Source organism: Podarcis melisellensis (genome assembly GCF_964234715.1).
Source record: "Podarcis melisellensis genome assembly, chromosome: 3".
NCBI lineage: Eukaryota > Metazoa > Chordata > Lepidosauria > Squamata > Lacertidae > Podarcis > Podarcis melisellensis.
The window spans coordinates 14,615,953-14,635,658 of NC_138530.1; the positions used below are offsets into that span (position 1 = coordinate 14,615,953).

The 19,706-nt window shown below is 43.4% G+C and overlaps 1 protein-coding gene and 1 long non-coding RNA gene across 34 annotated transcripts in view; one reads left to right on the top strand and one right to left on the bottom strand.

Annotated features, from left to right (window-relative positions):
* Window positions 1-19,706, top strand: part of NRXN1 (neurexin 1) — a 981,700-nt gene that overhangs the window by 779,224 nt on the left and 182,770 nt on the right. The window lies entirely within an intron of this gene.
* Window positions 1,417-4,975, bottom strand: LOC309367434. The gene is made up of 3 exons (XR_014167169.1): window positions 4,910-4,975; window positions 4,512-4,695; window positions 1,417-3,317 (listed from the first exon to the last, which is right to left on the bottom strand). It is a non-coding gene; the product is annotated as an uncharacterized lncRNA (long non-coding RNA).

Here is a 19,706-nt window from a genome sequence, read left to right on the forward strand (position 1 = left end):
TTGTTTGCAATGTCTCCATTAAATATGTGTTTAAAAGATTTTTGCACATGCACGCACACACACATTTCACAAAACTCATTTTCCAATCAGCGAGAGGAACAAGCGGGTTTTTACAGGCAATTACATTATTTTAGATCTTGCAAAGTTTCTCATGAATTATTCCAAAGGCGCAGTGAGGCTCTGCCATTGTATGTGGACTCAGGAGTTAATTGATTACCGTACGGTTTCTGCTTAAGGATAATGGTGTGTTGTAGGGGCTTTCTGGAACTGAGGAATGATAAGGCCCTACACTGACATTTTGAATTAAACCTGTGTGATGGCTGCTTAACCACACCACAACAGAAACATCTCCTTCCAAGCGCACCTGATGAGCTGGGAGCTATTCCATATATTTATTTATTTTATTTTATTTAAAATATGTGATTTTTTGGGGGGGTTAAAAAACACCTTCCAGGTCAGTTCATAAAATAGAATATAATAAATGCTATAAAATATGACAGAAAATGGGAGGAAGGGGGCTTCCCAACCTCTTAAAGAAACCATGAATTAAAGCAAATGAGCAACCTAAATAGAAAATAGAATTAAAACAGATTAAAAAACCCGAGCAGATAATATAAAAAAGGTATTTGACTGATGTGCAGAACACATGACATTTGGAATGAAGTGAGCCTCTCTAGGAAGAGAATTTCTCAGCTCACTGATTTCTGGAGAAAGAACTCTGAAGGTAGCAGGTTCACATAAGAGCACGATCCCATGTAGCAGGATAGCACATATCAATCACATGACCACATGGGAGGGTCCAGTTCCATAGGACTTTCCCATCCTATCAATGCCTTCCTTTGTGGTAAAGGCGCAAATTGCAATTCTCTCTTCTCGCTTATGTGCTAACACTACACAGAAACAGCTCCTACACCACTCAACGCACAAGTGAAAGGAATCGGAGATAAAAAAAATTAGGGTGCAAGCATTAAACACAGGTTAATTAATTAAACCTTGAGCTGATTAATTGGCTGGAGTCCAATGTTAATCAGAAACGGCAACTCCTAACCGATGGAACACGCTTGTTTTTGTGAGACTGTTTTGGTTACGATGTGTTACTTTAATTAGGAATGGCAGAAGAAACATTTGCTTCAGCCTTCCTTTCTAAGAGTTAGCGATAGTTTCTTTTTCAGTTATCCGTTGCTTCCTTCACTATCTGAAAAGGCAGCTGTATGAGAGCGTGAGGGAGCCAGACGGCAGTGAATCACAAACAGTAAGAGAAGTTAACTCTTTATTAAAAGAAACAAGGTCTGCTCAGTAGTGCCAGGCCTAATGAGTACAGCAACTCTTCTCGGTAGATCTTTCCCCTGTGAGGCAGTTCTGGGGGCTGAAAGTCTCTACCTTCCACAGATGCCTAAGTCTCCTCTTCCTCCTCTGACTCCTTCCCAAGCAATCTGAGACTATGCTGCCACACCTGTCTTTGCTGCTCCCTCTTCATACCTCTTCTGACCCTGGGAGACTTGTGGGGATGAGAGCTTTTCACACCAGGAGGGGGAGAGACCCTGGCTTCTTCACCAGCTGGATTCATCTCTGCCTCTTGGGCCTCTTCCTCTCCTGCTTCCATGTCTGCTTCTAATTCTGGACTTCGGTCTGCTGCAGACTCTCCCTGATCAATACAACTCTGTTACCTCTCCAGCTTCCAACACCTCCTCCTCCCAAGCTTCTCTCTCTTCTTCCTTTGACCACTCATTGTCGTCCTACCACCAGTATCCAGGCCCTGAACCTTCATCCCCTTGTGTTTCCACAGCTGGTGCCTCCAACCATTCCTCTGAGTCCAGCCAGTCCATGACAGATAGTGGTGTTGTGCTCAGATTCTGTTTATGGGCTTCCCATGAGCGTCTGGTTGCCCATTGTGAGAACAGGATGCTGGACTAATGGGCCCTGATCTTGATTATTATGGTCTTATACACAGCAGAATTCCTGTGAGATCCCACTGGAGGAAGTGGGAAGACAAAGTTGCTCTGGATGGTTGGCGAACCATCCAGAATGTGGACTGCAGAGGGAATTTGCTGAAAACCTGTGACCCTCCATACTTTGTTGAACTTCAGCTCAGCTAATGATCAGGGATGGTTGGAGTTGTAGGTCGGCAACATTTGGAGGGTCACAGGCTCCCCGCCCTTCCTCTAACAGGACCGTCCCTTGGTATCTTCACCACCTTCTGGGAATGAAAGGACACTTCTGTTCCCAGAAGGCCAGCTCAGGATGCAACCCATCTTCTCCAAATCAGGTCCTTCAGGAAGTCACCTCAATTGATCTAATGTATTCCACTCGCCTATCACAGCTTTTGTTAAGTGTTGCATCAGGCTAATTTGCAGATTATATAAGGCTCGGTTGATTTACATCGCATTAAAATATATTCCATTACGGGGATTCTGCAGTCACATCATATAATTGCAGTGACATTTATTTTTATTACATCAAATAATTGACTCTGGGAAAGGAATTAAATAGGCGAGAGTGTAACATGGCAGGCAAACAGCAGCAAGGTGGTTTAGTATTGCTGAATGTTGTTTGCTCATATGGTTTGAATAAATTGTCTCAAAATGCTGGGCGCTGGAGGTGGGAAGGAACCAAGACATACTTTCGTAGCTTTCCTGGAAATAACTTTTAAGTTGTTCAGGCTGCAGGCAGATACCCAGTTACACGGGAGTAAGCCTCCCTGAAATCAGTAGGACTTGCTTCTGAGTCAACATGTTGTTTCTGCAAGGGAGAGAAGAGGGAAAATAGTTTTACAGTTCTGTGAAAATGAACATATCAGGGTCTTTTCTGGCAGTCTTTGATGTATCCTTCCCCCTACCCCTTTCAGGTGTTCCTTTTCCTTCTGTTCTTTTGAGCACCAGCAGGGAGGAAAGCATTGCTTCGGATAATGATGTGCTCAACTGAGATCTCCTGTGTCATCACGGCCAAAGCAAACCTCCCAGAATTCCATTTCCGTTCCTGAAGCTCTTTGCCTCTACTCCATTCCACACAAATTGCTACCCTTTGTCTCTCCTTGATGTGCTTCTATCTCTGCGGGTCTTTTTAATTGCTCTTCTCTCTCTCTTTTTCGGTTCTGATTTTACAGAAAGCTCTTCCTCCTGACCTCCAGAGGTCGGTGGAACTTCAAGCTTTGAATAATGGCAGCAACAAACCCCCCGCTTGTGCCAAGCACGCAATTTAACTGAAATCAGCTTCTGGTTTTCTCTTACAGTAACTTAACGGTGACATGATTTCACAGTAGCTAGTAACTTTGTTCAGGGAAGTCTTCCTTCCTTCCCTCTTCCCTGTTAGCTCCACTTCTGTAATAGGAAAATTAAGATCAAGTTAGGTAGCTGGGTCTAAAGTAGATATAATCAAATTTGCTGGAGCAAGGTAGGAATGATCAGCCAGGGTGTACCAGCACACAGCTGATTCCTCATCAGTCAGAGATGGGGATCCATCCCATTTCCCCAGGCCACACCTTTCAGTGACCCTGCTTCTCACACCAGGTGTTTTTGCCCACCTGAAATGTGTTCTTGAAATCTGATTGTGCCTCTTGTTTCTCTGGTTAGATGATAGATTGGGGGCGGGGGGAGGGGGTTGACAGTGTAGAAATTAGCCTACCACATGACCTGGAAGCAGTACATCGGCTCCCTCAGACAATAAAGCAAGATGAGCGCCGCAACCCCAGAATCAGCCACAACTGGACCTAATGGTCTGGGGTCCCTTTACCTTTACCAAGGCAGACTTTAAATTTGGTGTTCTGTCCATGTTTGCATCTGGCCCTATCCAACACTATGTGCCCCTCAGAAAGTTGCCCAGAAGGCAACATGGTCCACAGGCTGAAAAATGTTCCCTACCCTTGCGATAAATCACAACAAGCTCAGCAACTCTGGCTTGTTGTGTTGTGTAAATACAGCCATTATGTGTTATTATCTAAACTCTGCTTAAGGAGAGCAAACCATGGTTGAGTGTGATGTCTGTTTCAGGCCAAAGATTTAGGCCACACTGAATAGATGAACCAAAAGATTTTCAGTGTCTAGACCAGTGTTTCCCAACCTTGTGCCTCCAGCTGTTTTTGAACTACAACACCCATCATCCCTGACTAGCAAGACCAGTGGCAAGGGATGATGGGAATTGTAGTCCAAAAACATCTGGAGGCACAAGGTTGGGAAACACTGGTCTAGACCAGCCTTTCTCAACCTGTGGGTCCCCAGATGTTGTTGGACTACAACTCCCATCATCCCTAGCTAGCAAGGCCAGAGATCAGGGATGATGGGAGTTGTAGTCCAACAACATCTGGGGATCCATAGGTTGAGAACTGCTGGTCTAGACTTTTGTTGTAGTTACTTTCCAATTTTTCTTAGTGGCTAAATAACATTGTTTTAACTAAAGATGTTGAAAACAAAGCGGTGGGAGGAATCCCATCCCTGGAAGCTGTATTTCCCTTCTCCTTGATCAGCATTGACAGCTGTTCATTTTCTGCCTGAGTGAATTCAGAAGAAGTCAGTTACCTTGCAAGTGATGAATGCTGTATGACATTTGGCCGTCCACATTTTCTGCAGTTTAGTCTCACCCTGACAAGAGAAGCTTGGATGTCTCTCTCGATCTGCTAACAATATCTCATTGAGTTGATTATTTATCATGTTTCTGAACCAGGTCAGAATAACCCACCATGTAATATATATGGCAATTTTGCTATTAGGGAGAGAAAATAACATGTCACGCCCGTGAAACTGTAAGAGAAGGGGGGAAACATGTCCTACAATAAACATCATTATTACTGAAAATAAATTTGAAAATTGCAAATTCTTGCAGCTATCCAAAAAATACCCACATGTTTTATAAACAAACTAGGTAAGAGGCCCCTTCCCCTTTTGTTTCTCTTGAGTATATAATCAACATGACCAACCCATACTTCTTTTCTGATTGCAACCACTTAAATATGGATAATGTTTGACTTGGACCATCACATCCCACATTTAAATCTGCATCATCTGTAACACCAAGTCCTTCAGCAAGCCATCATATCTCAGCCATCTGTAGCATACATTTAAAGCAGTATCATTCCACTTCAGACATTCAAAGAATTCCCAAAGAATTCTGGGCACTGTAGTTTGCTAGGGGTTCAGAGAGCTGTTAAAGGTAAAGGTAAAGGACCCCTGACAGTTAAGTCCAGTCGCAGACGACTCTGGGGTTGTGGCGCTCATCTTGCTTTACTAGGCGAGGGAGCTGACGATTGTCCACAGACAGTTTTTCTAGGTCAGGTGACCAGCATGACTAAGCTGCTTCTGGCGAAACCAGAACAGCCACGGAAACACCGTTTACCTTCCTGCTGGAGCGGTACCTATTTATCTACTTGCACATTTGGTGTGCTTTCAAACTGCTAGGTTGGCAGGAGCTGGGACTGAGCAACAGGAGCTCACCCTTTTTTGGGGATTCGAACCGCCGACCTTCTGATCAGCAAGCTCTAGGCTCAGTGGTTTAGACCACAGCGCCACCCGCGTCCCCACAGAGAACTGTTAGAATCCCCCTATTCCCCTCAGCTACAATTTTTGTACTTTTCTGGGAAGAGGGATTGAGTGTTAAACCACTTGGAGAACTGTAGCTCTGTGAGGGAAATAAGGGGTCTCCTAATGACTCTCATCACCTCTAATGAACTATAGTTCCCAGGGCTCTTTTTGGGGGTATGGTACTGCTTTAAATGTAGAGTACAGATGGGGCCTAACCTACTTAAGAAGAGCGCTGCTCAGTCCAGAGGTCCATGTGGTCTTTCCCACAATGGCCAGCCAGATGAAGAGGAAGAGTTTGGATTTGATATCCTGCTTTATCACTACCCTAAGGAGTCTCAAAGCAGCTAACAATCTCCTTTTCCCTTCCTGCCCCACAACAAACATTCTGTGAGGTGAGTGAGGCTGAGAGACTTCAGAGAAGTGTGACTAATGCAAGGTCACCCAGCAGCTGCATGTGGAGGAGCGGGGAATCGAACCCGGTTCACCAGATTACGAGTCCACTGCTCTTAACCACTACACCACATTGGCTCTAAAGAGGATGCTTGTAAAGAGGATAACACCTGATAATTCCCATGCATATGGCACCAACAGCACTCTTCCCTTCTGTGGTTTCCAACAACCAGTATGCAGAACCATAATACCTCTGACCAAGGAGGCAGACCATAGCCAGCATGGCTAGTAGTGAGCCTAAACTGTTTGTTCACCCTCCAGCTATGCCTACTTAGATGATCAGGCTTCCCAATTCATTGCTTGGGTGGACAGTTGTAGGTTTGCTGTTTCCAACATGACTTTCCATGCAGCTTCGCTCAGGCTCTGCGTTCTCATTCTGTAGCTAATGCCTCAATTTAGCCAGTTCATAGCCAGAAAATTGAATTGGTGGCAGCTAAGAAGGGCCATGCAGGTGGCGCTGTGGGTTAAACCACAGAGCCTAGGACTTGCCGATCAGAAGGTTGGTGGTTCGAATCCCTGCGACGGGGTGAGCTCCCATTGCTCGGTCCCTGCTCCTGCCAACCTAGCAGTTCGAAAGCACGTCAAAGTGCAAGTAGATAAATAGGTACCGCTCCGGCGGGAAGGTAAACGGCGTTTCCGTGCGCTGCTCTGGTTCACTAGAAGTGGCTTAGTCATGCTGGCCACATGACCCGGAAGCTGTACACCGGCTCCCTCGGCCAATAAAGCGAGATGAGCACCTCAACCCCAGAGTCGGTCACGACTGGACCTAATGGTCAGGGGTCCCCTTTACCTTTACCTAAGAGGGGCCAACCTGCACATCATCATCATCAACAACAACAAAAATCTGTTGTGTTAATAATATCTCTATATCAACATTATTCATTTATTCAGACACCGGAAATAGGAATAGCTCACAACAAACCTTACTATTCCCAGTTATTAATTACACGGGATTGAATCGATTTGCTGAAAAATTAATGAAAGTTTCCAGCCCCGTTTTATTTTATTTTTCCTCGAGTGTTGAGCAATTAGAATATTAATTGAAATAAATCCTGTTACATTTGATGAAATAAAATGCAAGAATAAGGGCTTTTTAGGTTAAGCTTGTTTCAGTTGTTAAAAGTACACTGGTCTCTCTCTCTGTGTGTGTGCGTGTGCCTTTTTATTCCCATTCAAGTGCCAATATGTAAGTCAGCATCAGAAAAAAAACCTCCCAACATAATCAGACTCCTGTTACTAGGCTTCTATGCAAGATGCTGCATTGTGGTTGAAAATGTCAGAAAGTGGTAATAAGTGGCTTAACTAACAAATGTGTTACACATAAATGGATTAAGAAGGGGGGATATTTGGCTTTGTATTTAGTAATACACCCCTAATCTGCCATGCTTTTAGAAGATTATGCATGCAAACACTGAATAATAAACACGCTGAATGCTGCAGAGTCCTCTTAAATGCTCCTGGTCCTGATACAAAAGCAGCATTATCAATAACTCAGTGGGGATAATAAATCTGTGGAGTGACTTGGTTTGAAAGGGGTGAGAGAGAGTGTGTGTGTGTGTGTAAGCCTATTCTCAATAATGCAGTCTTAATATTGTAGTATGCACATTAAAGCCTCACTTCTTAAGAGTGCAGAGAAGGTCAAAGGCATAGACTAACATCATCATCATCATCATTATTATTATTATTATTATTATTATTATTATTATTATTATTATTATTATTATAGCATCCTTTGCCCAGGAAGCTGAGGGTGGCATCTGTGGTTCTTCCATAGTCACCACATTTCCAGCTAACAGCATCCCTAGGAGGTATGTTGGACTGTGACCAATTGACTGGCCCGAGATCACCCAGTGAGCTCCACAGATGAGCTTGAGCGTCCCTGGTTCTAGTCCAACCCTCTAACCACTACCCCCTGCTGCCTCTTGCACAGCCACAGTGAGGTTTCGTTGGCTCTCTGCATAAAGACTTGGCTGTGCTTTCTTTTCCTGTTCAAATGGTAGCTGAGCACCAAGGCCATCATGGGAAATGAGGGCCATCTCATATGCCCCCAGCCAGCCCTCCCCCTCTATCAAGTAACTTCCTTGACTTTAGAGATGGTGACAAAGAGTGGTAATCAACTAAGATTTGTTCAGAGTAGACCCATTTAAATTAGTGAGCATGACTAAGTGAACGTGATTGATTTATTGTACCGTGTTGGCCTGAATATAAGCTGCACCCGAATATAAGCCACACCTTTAAAATTAGAGGGGGGGAGAGAAAAAATACCAGAATATAAGCCACTCCGTTCCTCGCTGCTCCTGGCTGCATACCGTAAGGTCGCGAATACAAGCCACAATTTAAGTTTTCACAGTGAGAATTTGGTAAAAAAAAATGAGGCTTATATTTAGGCCAATACGGTATTTCTCTGCCTCTTTTCATTCAAATAAATTCCAAAGCAGCTGACGAACAGTAAATAACAAAAACATGCTATAACATCACAAATGCAGCATAAATCATATAGAATAATCAGCAAGTCATCAGTGAAAAATCCAGTTGTTAACAACGACTGCAAAATTAAGCTAAACATCACAATTAAAGCAAACGATAGCATACAGTTAACAAATCTATATGGGGAAAGTCATATTATATGATTAACAAATCTATACAGCATTTATATTCTATAAACCAATATTAACAACATTAGCAAAATGGCAACCGAAAGATAAACCAAGAACCGTTGAATTCATGCACATACTCTCCACATATCCTGAGACTCCTAATCTTTTTTCAACTCATTAAAAGACACATACACCTAATAATGTCCATGACAACCACTCCCTTTTGAAGATTCCTGGGGCTGGAGGTGAGGCAGCGCAGGTGAAACCAACCACCTTCTCTGATGGCAAAGAGTCTCAGTTCTTCTTCTAGGAAAAGCTCTATTTTGAAGGCTCTTGGAGCTGGAGGGAGGTGCAAGGCAGAAGAAAAAAAAACATTATCTGCTGTAAGCAATCTTTTCTTTGATGAGCTCTTTCTTGGGAAACTGTGAGTGTGTTTAAGATGGAGCGAATACTGTGTTGCTTTTCCTGATCATCATGCTAACACTTTTCTAATGTTCCCTTAAAAATTCAGTACCTGTTACCTTATTGAGCTGCGGCTTTTTGATTGATTTACTGGCACGTCACACTGAATTTCATTCACGCCGGTGGGTGTGCCATTGAACAGCATCATTGCTCCTCCACCCTTTCTGCACACCCCATGGAAAAAAGGCAGAAAAGAACTTCATGCTGATATGCTTACCCCCAATTTCATCCCACAGTTTTCTGGATTTACGGGGTTGCAAACAAACTATTTCTGGAACTAATTAAAGCAGAACTGAGCACTAAACTTCCACTTGATTCCACTGGATTTCCAGAAGTGGCTTTTTAAATCTCTTGAGAGCTCAAATATAACACAGAAATTAACAGGGAAACATCAGGGAAATGGAATAAACTGTTGTGTGACTGCAGCCAAAATTTCCCTGATGAATGGGGGTGTTGTCATAGTAGGGTCCAAGGGGTGAGGGGAAGAGAGGGTTTATCATGGGCTCTCCAGTGACCCCTCTACTACCCCCTAAGCAACTTGGGAAGGAATTGACAGGGAAGCCCAATTCTCCCTGATCAGAAGAAGAAGAAGAAGAAGAAGAAGAAGAAGAAGAAGAAGAAGAAGAAGAAGAAGAGTTTGGATTTGATATCCCGCTTTATCACTACCGTAAGGAGTCTCAAAGTGGCTAACATTCTCCTTTCCCTTCCTCCCCCACAACAAACACTCTGTGAGGTGAGTGGGGCTGAGAGACTTCAAAGAAGTGTGACTAGCCCAAGGTCACCCAGCAGCTGCATGTGGAGGAGCGGGTAAGCAAACCCGGTTCACCAGATTACGAGTCCACCGCTCTTAACCACTATACCACACTGGTTCAAGGCCCACTGTTGAGTCATACCAGGCAGAATCTGAGCAAAAAGCCAAACTAATTGCCAATCAGGTGGTAACTAACAACTGCAAGATTTAAAAAGGAACAAGACAGGGATGTCCACTATCACCTCTATTATTTGTTTTGGTTTTAGAAGTTTTGATGAGAAATATTAGGGCAGATAAATCCATCAGAGGAATCATGGTGTGTGTGGGGGGGGGCATATAAATTAAAAGCATATGAGGATGATCTTGTAATAACAGTGGAGGACCCTAAGAACTGTCTGCTGAAAGTCCTAGGAAAAAAAACACAGAATTTTGGGCAGGTGGCAGGTTCTAAGTTGAATAAAACTAAGACAAAGCTGATAGTGAAAAATGTACCAGGAAAAGGGGGGGTTACAGCAAAATCTAGAAACAGAGATTCATAAAAAATTAAATATTTAGGAAATTGGTTGACAACCAAAAATATCAATGTCAAAATCTATGAACCTATAAAATACTCTGGTCATTGGAACGAATGCATCCTAAGCCATATATGTAAGCAGTAATAGGATTTGAGTGACATGAGCGTCACGTTTTTAAATTTCCCCAGCGTCTTCAAATTGGGTTGGGCTGTACACAGAGCTTGAAGCTTCTCGAATAAGTTTTGGATTAAGGCAAACATTGTTTCTCCTTTATATTGTGATCTGCTCTAGGGCAGAAAGGGGAAAAAAATAGAGAAGAGCAAGTGACCTTTTAAGATCCTTTGCAGTCCGAAATAACGTGATTCAGTGTCACCTTAATTAGTTTCTGATGCATTACTCTTCCTCCTTTCCTAATTGGGGCAGGTTAATCATGAAAAGCTGGCTGATGAATGCACTCTAGCAGGCATCACTTTTATGCTTTTCTAGTTGATAAGTGGACAGGTAGACTATAATTAGCCCCCAGATCCTTTCTGCTGATTTGTACTGTGGGAAAGATGAGGCACCTGGATCTCCCTGAAGTCATCAGCTTACCTTTTTAGAAAGGTAATTGGGTTTATTTTGAAGTGGATTCAGAATCTCTGCGGCAATAAAGAGAGAAAATTAAGAGGCCTTACAAGGTTCATTATACTCTTTCCCCGCAGATGTTATTGTTTGCTGGTTCTCAAAATACATTGCAGAATAATGAATCTAAAACTTATAGCGCCGTAGTTACATTTCATTTACGGCCTTGAGAAGGTCCTTTGCTTGTTCCTTCCTTTACTTTTTCAGCATCGTACAGCCAAGGCTGTGTTTGTTGTTCATTGCTATTTATTTATTTAACAGTTTGTACACTGCTTAATATGGGACACGGGTGGCGCTGTGGGTAAAACCTCAGCACCTAGGGCTTGCCGAACGCATGGTCAGTGGTTCGAATCCCCGCGGCAGGGTGAGCTCCCGTCTTTCGGTCCCAGCTCCTGCCCACCTAGCAGTTCGAAAGCACCCTTGAGTTCAAGTAGATAAATAGGTACTGCGTTATAGCGGGAAGGTAAACGGCATTTCCGTGTGCTGCGCTGGTGCTGGCTCGCCAGAGCAGCTTCGTCACGCTGGCCATGTGACCCGGAAGTGTCTCTGGACAGCGCTGGCCCCCGGCCTCTTAAGTGAGATGGGCGCACATCCCCAGAGTCAGACACGACTGGCCCGTACGGGCAGGGCTACCTTTACCTTACACTGCTTAATTGTCGAAACCTCTCTGTAATTTACATGGAACGTAAAATATACATTTAAAGTGTCAGTAAAGGTCAGACGTTTAAAACAAGTTGACCTGAAATCTATATACCCAGACTTTCCTAAACAAAAAAGCATTCAGCAGGGGTCAAAAACAATACGGTCAATATATTGTTCCTGAGTGTGGGCGCTGCCACACAGAAATACTGTGTGTGGAACGTACCATGAGTTATACCCAGTGCTGGTCATATTCAGTAGAGGCTCAAAGACATTAATAAGTTAAGTTTGTTAATTTCAATGTGTCTACTCTGAGCAGAACAAAGTTGGATGCGACCCATTGTGTGGTACTTGGAAAAGTGCTCATTTGATAGATTGAAGTAGTTGAGTGGTTATATCAAACTAGTCCCAAGCCGTTAAGGAGTAGCAAATTGGTAGCAAATTGGCAGGCAGCACAGATCTGTTTATGCCAAGGTTCTGCATGAAAAACACAGGATGTGATATTGTATGGAGAAGTCAACTTCCTGATAATGGGTGCAAAGAGATATTTGAAATGGGACTGGGCTCCTTTTGCTCTGTTCCATGATTTATCCAGTTTTGGGGTGGGATGGAAGGAGCCCCTAAATGGACAAAAGGAGTCCAGGGATGGATGGTATCCATTGCTTTATGTGATACTTAGCTTAGCAGTGTTGTGATGCTCCTTCCCTCCTTAAAACCATTTTGGTTACATAAGGATTGATGGTTGCAAAACTGAGCCTGCTACCCGTATATAAGATGAGAAGCCCTAGAAATGTATTCCACCGAGAGCCAAATTCTGTGTCTTCTTGCATCACCTGTGTCTTTACCTATTATGGATTTAGAGCAGGTCGATCAGATTTCATATCCCAGCTCAGCCATGTGACTTATTTGGTGCCCTTGAGCAAGTTCCCTTCCCTCACATCTCACCCTGTAAAATGGGAATAATTAGGTTGACCTACCTAGTAGGGATAATGTGAGGGGAGACAAGGTAATGATGGCAAATCTCCTAGAGTCAGAGTTGTGAAAATGGGAACTATTACTCAAGGACCATGGGATCTGGCATGAAATACACGCTAAGGTATTTACTTCCTTTGAAAATAATAATAAAAAAGAGCAGTGATTTTTTACAGCCCTTTGGCCCCTTCTGTTTCTGTGTTTATCTGGTCTTTTACAATTCAGCGTTAGATGATAGGTGGAGAGGATGGAACATCTGTAAATGCACCTGCTATGGTTTCCTTTCCTACTGTGCAAATTGATTTTTGTGAATTTCTCTTCAAATTGATGCTCCAAAACTCTTCCCTGAAATTGTAGGGGGGTTAAAGGGCTGTTGAGCTCAATGGCGGAATGTGAAATCTCATGGATGGAGACAGCAAACACCTCCTATCCCAGTTTATTTGGTAGCACCAGATTGGAAGTGACACTATAAATCTCGGCGCGTAGGAAATCCACATTAAACTTTAAACGTTCTTTGACACCGCTGGGGAAAAATAAAGGGGGGAGATATTGATTGGAGGGGTAGGGGAGTGGGCGGGCAATTTTCTGATGGCACAAAATCTATCCCAGCCTGCTACTCCTTTGGCAAACGCGGGGCCATGGTGCTTTGCCCAGCGGCACTCATCCATTCATTTATGAACACCCAGAGGCAACTTGATCAGTCCTCCGTAATTGCACCATGGTAGGAGTTCAGGAATATTGTCATCCGGAATTAGAGCTGAGCTAAAACCGCTCACAGTTTTTCACACATTTTCTTGGGCACTGCCAAAGGAGGCCTCTTGGTTTTTTTCCTTGTGGCTTTTTAGTGAAAACGTTTGCTTTGTTCTTGTGTGTCCTCAGTCCTGTTTGACCTCACTTGCCCTCTGTGGCATTATTATTGACATTGCACTTTGACTTGGGAGAGTGGAGGTCCCCTGAATTACCTCTGTTCACCTCATTATTCAGCCTCCCCAAAAGATAATGAAGATCTCTAGTATGAAGGTCACAGAATGAAGCACAAGCTGAGTCCTTATATCTCAGCAACATTTGGCAGGTCACATGTTTCCCGCCCCGATGTGCATATAATCAGTGTAGATTTCAAAGTGGGGAGGTGTGTGTGAAGTAGGGATGGGGTAAGAAAATCAACTCAGTTCACATTTAAAGGGGGGTGCACCTAATTCACACTTTACAAAACCATACGCAAATCCTCCAAAATTCACACGTCCCTGAATTTTGCAATGTAGTTCTCCAGCCAAGTAATGTACGCAAAAACACATATACTGTGGTGGAGTGTGCATAAAAATGCAATGTGTGTGTGCGCGCGCTTGAAGAAACTATCCCCCAAATTTCCATCAGGGGAAAAATATAACAAACTGATGTGGAAATGTGGAGAACTAAATTAAGCTGGGGGAAAATGGGGAGGAGATTGAAGGATACCAAAACAAATAGATTTAACCATCAGTAATGTGAAGTGGAGGCGGGTGGCACTGTGGTCTAAACCACAGAGCCTAGGGTTTGCCAATCAGGAGGTTGGCGGTTCAAATCCCCGCAGCGGGGTGAGCTCCCGTTGTTTGGTCCCAGCTCCTGCCCACCTAGCAGTTCGAAAGTGCAAGTAGATAAATAGGTACCACTCCGGCAGGAAGGTAAAGGGCATTTCCGTTTGCTGCTCTGGTTCTCCAGAAGTGGCTTAGTCATGCTAACCGCATGACCCAGAAGTTGTTTGCGGACAAATGCTGGCTCTCTTGGCTTATAGAGTGAGATGAGCATGCAACCCCAGAGTCGTCTGTGACCTTCCTCAAGAAGTCAATAGCAGTCATTGGAAGTTGCCCATTCTTCCACATCCAAGACCAATATGGTAGAATACTAGACTCTACCCATTTCTTCTTTTATTAGGAACATAGGCAGCTACATCATACCAAGTGAGATTATTGTTCCATCTAGCTCAGTATGGTCATCAGAGACAGGCAGCAGCTCTTTGGGATTTCAGGCAGGGTTCCCTCCCAGCCCTACCTGGAGTTGCCAGAGATTTGAACCCGGAACCTTTTGCATTCAAAACAGAGATGCTCTACCTCCCCTGAGGTACACCCCTTTCCCTATACCATTCTGGCATGCTGAGAGAATGAGACAGCAATAAACTTGGTGCTTTTATAAAGTAAAACTTCTCTGCAGCATAAACCAAAGGGAATTTTGAAAACATCTCAGTGTCATAAACTTCTACAGGGAAGCGAGTATGTCATTCTTCTTGGACCTCTCTGCCTCGCTGTTCCAGCTGCTTCTGCCCTCATGTAAAATATTCATTGGCTAGAAACAACTAAGACACTGCTAGCATTTGCTAATTAGACTAAATGTGCACTTCCCCCCTTCCTGTTATATAAAAATAAAATCTGGGTTTTTTTTAACAAGAAAAAAGGATACAGTGATTTTGAGAAACCTAGTGTCTCAAGTACAAGGGGCAAGTCTAGACTGTTGGATTGGCTAGGCAGGAAGTTATGTGTTGTCTGTTTAAATAACACTGTGGGAGCATTGGAGTCTCAGCCAGCTCTGTTTGCTTTGCCAATCTTATAGTATCAAATGTTTGGAGCCCAGCATGCCTAAGAGAAGACCTTCTTCCTCCTCTCAATATCTCACCTGCTCCTGAGGTGTCCTAACTCTGTTCTCAGGAATCATGGAGTTCCTAAGAAGTTTATCAGTGCAACATAGCAGGTGTTGGAAAGGGGAGGGGCCTCTTTCCTTCCCTCTTTCTCTCTTCTTGTGATTGCCAGAGAACTATAATTTCTGCTGCCCAGCCAGTAAACAGAGCTTATAAATGGGGCATAAGGGGGTTGGAGTATAGTGCGTCTAAGTGGAGAGTTTGGAGCTTGGGGGCAAATTGTGGTTTCTTCTCTGGCTTAGAATATAATCCAAGCTGAAGAAGATGGAGTAGGGACTCCTGATGCTTCCTTCTTCTTTGAAGAGAAGATTGAAGTTCTAACCAAGCTCATCTCTGTGCCTTTGGCTGAAGAGCTCACTGTCACTTGTAGGCTCAGGTAGCTCTGCTGGGAAAGGAACCCCCGTCTGAGACCCCAGGGAGCTCCTGCAAATCATTATGGGATAGTTGGTGTCATTGTCTTTTCATAAGCAGCTCTGAATTGGGACAAGTGGACATAACAGAGTATAACAGGGAAGCATAATGTTGTTTTCATATCTCAAGCAAATGCCATTGATTTAACAGAAATACAGTACTGGAACTTCTCTGCCAGTGGACACAAGGAACCACACAAGAGCAACCATTTAAATGCTTGCCACACCATTCATTTATGTCTGCCTCTTCTGTTGTAATGTACTTCGGGGCACTTGTGTTGCCTTGTTTGGTCTTGCTCTAGAAGGGATCTTGGTTTTTTTGTTTAAAAGCCCATTGCAAGGACAGGGAATGTCCACCTCCACCTTCCTCTACCATTGATCTGACTGTATGTCCCCACCTGCTCTCTATGGCTTGGGGAAAATGAATTGCAACCAGTGCGGAGGCTTATATACCCTCCATTGCACTATGCATCATTTTGAACTTGACCTCTATCTGCACCTGTCAGGGTGGATCAAGGCCAAATTCCCCGATTCTTCCCATCACATGTTACTCTCGACTTCCTTGCTGTTGAAGCAAAGCATCTCGTTTGCTCGGCCCTTTTTCTTTTGCCTTAATCAAAGAAATTATTATGCATTATTAATGTTGTTCATTGTGGTTAATCACAGAGACAGATTAGGATTTCTCTTGTAGCACCTGTCAGCCTTGACATGAAAGACCTCTTTGCCTAGAGCTTAAAATGGAACCAGTCGAAGTACCGTAACTAATTAATGTCATATTTTAGACCTAATGAAATGCATTCTTTCCAAGTTTTCATTAGGGGCAATGTTAAGTTGCATTTGCTTGATGGCACATGCGCTATCTTTATTTTTAATCACTTTGAATCACTTTAGAATTCAAAAGAAACGCTCGCGTTCTCCTGTTGAGTTTATTAATGGAATTTCTCTCCCTAAAGTATGCATTCATTTCAAACAACCCCAAATCCAGATCAGGCATCTACAGAACATTCTGTGTGCTTTCTGTTTTAAGGCTTAGCAGTTGATGCTACTGTAACATAGAGTCGTATAGTTGGAAGGGATGCTCAGTGCCATCGCGTCCAAACCCCTGTGATGCAGGAATCTCAACTAAAGCATCCATAACAGATGGCCACCCAACCTCTGCTTATAAACCTCCAAGGAAGGAGAGTCCACCACTTTCCGAGGAAGCCCCTTCCACTGTCGAAAGTTCGTCCTGATGTTTAGTCAAAATGTGCATCTTCTGTCCATACATTTGCATTCTGTCCAGTGGAATCTAAATAGAAAATGACTTTGTTAACTATCCTGAATTCTAGATCAGAGTTCCTATCCTGCTGGCACATCTTGCTACCCAAAAGAATGGTATGAAGGCACCTGATGCAGTTTAATCACAGAGGTTAAGCACACCTGTGGCCCTCTGCCATTCCAGGAGCGGAATGGTAGTATAACTTCTTCACACATGAGTAGAGATGCCTTCATACTGGGGGGGGGGGGGGGGAGCTGGCTGCATCAGCTCTGTGGGCAGCCGAGATTACGAGGCAAATGAAGGTGATTTGAGTTGCCGAAACTGGAATGTACCATCAGGAAAGAGCCTCAAGTCGGATTGAGATCACTTCACTGCTTTTAAAAAAAATACTCATGTTTAGACAAGCCTACCTAGATGCTTAGAAAGTCACGGTAATTTTTATCTGTTTTAGTATTCTAACTTTTGTATGTTTTAAAGTATGGTTGTGATTCCCCCCCCCCCCCGATTTTATTTTTTTATCGTTTTGTAAACCGCTTTGAGGTTTTTTTTCCCCACTATCAAATGGTGAATAAATTTTATGAAATAAACAACCAGGGATTCCATAAAATCCCAAGTCACTTTTTGGACTTTGGTGCCATCCCCTGCCCAATTGCATTTGGCCATTTCAGAATAAAGGACTGCTAAAAATTGAAACCAACCTGAATAGGGAAATGCAGATGGGATCTTTTGTTTGTTTGTTTTGATGGGCAGGATGGTGAATTATTCTTCCAGGTCACACCAATCACAGTGTTGTAGTGGGAGTGGGAGGTGAGGAGTGGAGTTCTTCTTCCATTTCTTCCTAGGGATGTAGCACATTTGGAAGAGGGGTGGGTAATTAGCATCCTTCCCAATCGCTTTTTGTTTCCTAGCATATACCGTATTTTTTGCTCTATAAGACTCACTTTTTCCCTCCTAAAAGGTAAGGGGAAATGTGTGTGCGTCTTATGGAGTGAATGCAGGCTGCGCAGCTATCACAGAAGCCAGAACAGCAAGAGGGGTTGCTGCTTTCACTGCGCAGCGATCCCTCTTGCTGTTCTGGCTTCTGAGATTCAGAATATTTTTTTTCTTGTTTTCCTCCTCCTAAAACTAGGTGCCTCTTGTGGTCTGGTACGTCTTATAGAACGAAAAATACCGTAATTAAAAAGCAATACTTCCGTCATTTCATTTCCTTCCTTCCTTCCTTCCTTCCTTCCTTCTATTTTCCAGAGTGGCTGGGGAAACCTAGCCAGATGAGCGGAGTATAAATTATTATTATAAATTATTGTTATTAGTTTGGTTCTTAGTTTGCAGACTTCAGGAAGAGCTCGGTTACAAGGTCTTTCCGATTTCCCACTCCTTCAGTGTAGTTGTAGGGCTTTTGGTATGTGATTTATTTGTTCCTTTTTTATCTCTGTTACTGAACAAACTGCACCTCCTTAATTTGTTTCTCATTTCGTTTGCTTGCTCTTATTTCTTCCTTAGGTTGTGCAAACTTTCCCCCTCCCGCTGTGTATGTGTGTGTTGGCTTTTACCCATTGCCAATCCCACCCACCCTGGTTTTGGTTTCCCTGTTCTAAGTTCTATCCTTCTTTCTTCAGTCATCCCCCATCTGTGATTTCATTTTGTTGGACTTCTTTCTTCCCTCTCCTGCTGTGCCTGTTTCCCCCACTCAGCTAAGCCTGCTTGTCCCTTAAATCAGCTGCCAGTTGTGTTGCTCATTGCCAGCCTATTATTGGCCACTTACCCAAGGGCACCACCCTCATATCACCAGCTTTCAGACTGATTACTCAAAAAACACCAGGCGAGGGGAAGCGATTTCTATTTTACCCACCTCGAAATGGTAAAAGTCTGCTCTTGCAAGAAAACCATTGCTTCTAGGCATTCTTTAAGTTGGCAGGTTTCAGCCCTTCACAAATTCAACCATGCCTGCAAACCTCACCCCATTCTGACAGAAAATAAAAAGAGAACTTTTCCATCTTTCTTTTTTTAAAAAATAAAATGTAAAGGTTCCTTGCATGAAACCCCCTGGATGGACCACTCTGGAATTTGGCAGGCTTAATCTTCTCTGCAGGGGGAACTCTTGCCTGCAAATTACACCCACTTCTGTTTCCATGGGGGAAAATGGTTTGCCATTTTTCAATTCACCATTACGATTGTCCCCTGGTAGGCTTTACAGTAGGATGCCATCCGAAATCTGAGGAGTTTTGTTTATTTGACTTTTTAATATATATTTTTTTGTTAAAGCAGAGCAACAACATAGGATTTTTTGCATTGCTTTGGGAAATACAAACTTTGTTGTTGTTTAGTCGTTTAGTCATGTCCGACTCTTTGTGACCCCATGGACCAGAGCACACCAGGCACTCCTGTCTTCCACTGCCTCCCGCACTTTGGTCAAACTCATGCTGGTAGCTTCGAGAACACTGTCCAACCACCTTGTCCTCTGCTTCACAATCTGTCCTTCCAGTGAGCACTCAGGGCTGATCTCCTTCAGAATGGATAGGTTTGATCTTCTTGCAGTCCATGGGACTCTCAAGAGTGTCCTCCAGCACCAGAATTCAAAAGCATCAATTCTTCAGCGATCAGCCTTCTTTAAACTTGGTAGGCTTGCATTAAATTAATACCTTCCCCATTCCTCTTCAAAGATAGTTGAAGAAGCCAGAGAGTGGGTCCTATAACCCATAAACTACATAACCTTAAAACCCACCGGCCATGTACTGTGGCCAGCAAACCTCTGGTTTTTCAGTCCCAGCAAAAACAAAGTTTAACAACATCCTGGTTGGTGCCTAAATATTGGGCTGTACAATTTGGATTGGTAGCATGTCTTGCATAGGCTTC